We start from the raw sequence: 5,000 nt of genomic DNA on the forward strand, positions 1-5,000 counted from the left end.
TGAACTGGGATTCCGCGGAGGGTGTGGACCAGGGGCCGAATTTTTAAAAGATCCTAACCCTTATGTCTTTTGTAAATTCGGGCCCAGAACGAATTTCATTAGCTGCAAGTCCATAATATATATATATATATATATATATATATATATATATATATATATATATATATATATATATATATATATATATATATAATATATGCAAAGAAGACCACTTGGAAAAAACTAACGAAGCAGAGCGCTTTCGTATATTACATCCAGTGCAAAAATTATTTTTTGCCCTGATGTAATATACGAAAGCGCTCTGTTTCGTTATTTCTTTTTTTAAAGTGGTCTACTTTGCATAAGTGAACACACGTACCCGTGTTCTTATTGGCATATATATATATATTTATATATACATATATATATACATATATATATATGTATGTATACATATATATATATGTATGTATACATATATATATATATGTATGTATACATATATATATATAATATATATGTATATCTATAATATATATATATGTATCTAGATATGTACATATATGTATACGTATATATAGATGTATATTTATGTCTACATATATATATATATATGTATGTATGTATACATGTATATGTATATATGCATGTATGTATACATATATAATAGTTTTGTCTCCACGCAATGATTGCACCATAACTAAGACGAGATTTACGTCTATAAATAGGATCTTTCACAAATTCGGGCCCAGAACACTTAATACTGACGATCATTTCCATTTCTGATTTAATCCGAGGTGACTTTTCATCCTTAAGAAATTCCCTCAACAGAATAAATTCGACTGGTGACAGGCAGAAAGAGTTTATATGAACAATCGCCACTATTGATGGATTATGAACAAAATACTATGAGTAGCCTGGTTGGAAAACCTTGCGAGAGATTGTATTGTGACACTTCCTTATTCTATTCATGGATTGACTTCAACTGAAAATGGTTACGGTTGATCGATACCACTTTGAGATTGGATTGAACTGCCCTTTTTTGCCACAGCTGAATTTATATTTCGTGTTAGCTTACTAAGATGTTGACGTCTTCTGTGAGATTTTCCCGAAGCATTGGAGTAGTTTGTCTTAGCATATAGAGTCTTAGTCTAAGCTGGATTAAACCGTCTTACGTTAGGTGGAACGAAAATGTAAAATATATCATTCCATCTATATTTATGTATATAGATATGTATACATATACATTATATATATACATATATATATATATATATATATAATATATATAGATATGTATACATATGTGTATATATAGCAAAGGATTTAATACTTGTTGATCACATTCCATCTGCATGTCATTACACTAACATTGCAAATGTAAAATAGCTTAAATCAATGAATCAACAGTTTGGACTTATAGATAAAATACAAACTGGTGAAAAATTGTGTCTAATATCCGAGACCAGACTTGTGTTGGTGTGGCGTGATACGTTAATTATTTGACCTAATATGACCAACAAGCTAAAATGACCTGCTAGGTTGATTGATTTATGAAAAAAAGTAGAATATATGAGATGAATGTTTGAAGGAAATTGTTTACTTGTACCTTATGTGCATTGGTAGCTTAATCGATATCATGCTGGTCTCGCATTCGCTTAGGTGTGGGTTCGAATCCCGCACTTCTTTCCGATTCATAGCAGTGACTGTTAACTGCCCTAGCGGGTGAAACGCACGGGGTAATGGTGAAGGCTTCGGTGGCAGCTATTCAGCGCCTCCTGGCGTGTGCTCCCCACCTCATTCTGACGTCTTCTGAGAACTATACAAGCCAAATTATATATTCTGATAGTTTAATGTTATATGTAATGTGTTTTCCCCTCCAACCAAAGGGAAAGAGGCTTTTGGTATATGCATGGATTTATGTCTATATATAATATGTCAATGATAAACGCAATGCTACTAGAATCATTAGTTGTACGAGTTATAAATCTCTAGTGCCCTATTATACTTTACTCATATAAACCCTTAGTTGCGGTTTTTGCAACATAAACATGTTTCAACTTGTTCATACCTGTATTGTTGCATTTTTGCAATAATGAATTTTCCAGCTTTATTCTTTAAATATGGAACAAAATTGACATAAAAAACAGAAAATACTTAAATATCGTGTAAAGTAGCATATATGTGAAAATTAAACGATTTCTCACTCATTTTTTACACAAATGGGTTAATCGATTCAATACATATTTGTTCTTGATAAAAACAAACTAGATAGATATCACTTGTAATGTTATTTATATGTACATAAAGATAAATATAAACATAATAACTTTATATCAGAGTTTCAGATATTCCAGTCGTGTTTATATTAGAATATATAGTATCCATATATTAAGAAGTAAATTCTCTAAATGTTTCTTGCAATTGTTGCAATATTATTGTAATTACTGAGTCTTTTTCACTTTTAGGATTATATAAATTGGAAAGGCCAGGTTCATTAATGACATCCGAAAGATGAATAATTAGGTGATTATAATCGCTTTAGTGTCATTTCTATTACTGCCAACACATATGTGCTTATACATATGTACACACATGTACATGTAAGTATAAAAACATACATAAGAATATATTTACACACACATACATACATACATGTATATATAAATATATATATATATATATATATATATATATATATAATGTATATCCATACATGCATGTACATATATACACACACATACATGCGTACATACATACATATATACATATGTATCCATCTGTAAGTGTATATATACATACGTACATACACACATATACACATACACACACACACATACATACATACATACATACATACATATATACATCAATTCATCGGTGCGCATTTACGTACATACACCCATGCAGGCATAGATAAAACTGGAGATAAATATCCTAATTCATTAATGTTTATATGTATGAACTCGTGCATCCACGCATACAATGTGACATCCGATAACTATCTCGCTGAAATATACGGCCAACCAACGCTGGTCCACCCAAAATTCTGAGAATTCAATTTGGTTAATGCTGGAACCGTCCTTTGCCGTCTTTAACAAGCCCATAGCCGATTTAGTTTCCGGTGTTATACAAATAAGTGAACAAGTGTTGTGCTGTTAGTCAGAATAGAATATATAAGTGGCTCCATTGTGTTGATAATGTTGATTGGAAGCTGCACATCCTAGGCAGAGACTACCACGAACTGGTAATGCCCTCTGGGAATGCTCATAAAGAATGGGAAAAGTAAGCAGTCGTTGACATGATTAGTAAACACAAGTGAAACGTAGATATCCCCCTTGGCGATTATGGTTTATCATTTATGATGAAGAAGTCTGAGATGGGATGAGGTGGAAATAAACTTGTGTGTGTGTGTATATGTATATATATATATATATATATATATATATATATATATATATATATATGCATGAGAAATCACATGGACTCGTGATTCTAAATATGCAGAAAAATCACCAAGGAAAATAATAAATATATTAAATATATTGATGACCGAGCGCTTTCGTCTATTCATCCTGAGGATGTCTGAATAGACGAAATTGCTCGGGCATCAAAATGTTATTTTCTTTGGTGGTTTTTCTGCACACACACACACACACACACACACACACACACACACACACACACACACACACACACACACACACACACACACACACACACACACATATATATATATATATATATACATACATACATACATACATACATATATACATACATACATACATAAAATCACTCCTGTGGTAATCGGACTTGGAGTCCATCACCGCCTTCACCAAGTCTCTACATCGATCTCTGTCGTCTGCGACCTCCTACCATTGCTCTGTATTGTTCACATGCTCTTCGACATCTTGGACAGTTTTATTATTCCATCTGTATTGGGATCTTCCTAACGTCTCTTTCCTATCACTATCTCTTTTAAAACTTGGCATGGATTCCTTTCTTGATTCATACTTTCCACATGGCCAACCCATCATAATCTATCTTCTTACTATAATTTCCTGATGTATAAATGCTTGTTCTATCATCCCCTTCATTTCTGTATCGAGTCTTCACCACTATTGGCCTATTTGAATATAGTATACAGATCCTAATGTTTTCCTTAGTACTCCATTTTCAAATACTTGCAATTTCCTATTTAGTTCTTTGGTTAGTACTAGTTAGTACTACTGTTTTTATAAAAGAAAAATGTATACTCGAAATTTTGTTCGTCGTGAGTTGTTTGTTTTTTAATACTGATCCCAAAGCATGTAAGCTTCTTTGATCTTCTCGTCCGCATAATTTCTAGATGTTGGCACTGCATCTAAATATTTCAATTTCTCCACACTCTCGATCCTCATATTTCTGTTTGGTGCTACTTCATCTACCTCCTTTTAATTGGCCATTTCCATTACCTCATTGTTTTTTTTTTTTTTGTTTTTTTTTGTTTTTGTTTTTTTTTCTCATTGTATTCCAGACCATCTCCTTCCCTTGCTCTATTAAACTAACACCCTTTGTTCAGTCTTCAGGTTTTCTCCTATCGCATCTAAATGAACTGGCTACGCTATTTAGGAATGCTACTCTTATCCAGTCTTTAGCCCTCGCATCTGTGCTCAAACTTATTAATTACCAAGGTAAAGAGGTTAAACAAAACTGGTGAGAGGACACAGCCCTGTCTCAAACCACATGTTACTTTAAAGTATGGCGTCGTGTCTTTGACCATCCTTTCTGAACACTTGCTATCCTTGTTGCATGATTTGATCAGGTTTATTAACTTTCTTGGTGTTTCAGAATTTCAATATATATATATATATATATATATATATATATATATATATATATGTATGTATATGTATACATAATGTGTGATTAGATATCTGCATACTGGAATCAAACTTAGGTTGTACGACTCTTATCACCTTACTAGGACGCTACCGGCTCTATTAAAAAAGAATGCTCAAAAAGGAATATTCTGAAAC

This window comes from Oratosquilla oratoria, chromosome 33 (genome assembly GCF_046742065.1).
Source record: "Oratosquilla oratoria isolate Oo_2021 chromosome 33, ASM4674206v1, whole genome shotgun sequence".
NCBI classification, from domain to species: Eukaryota; Metazoa; Arthropoda; class Malacostraca; order Stomatopoda; family Squillidae; genus Oratosquilla; species Oratosquilla oratoria.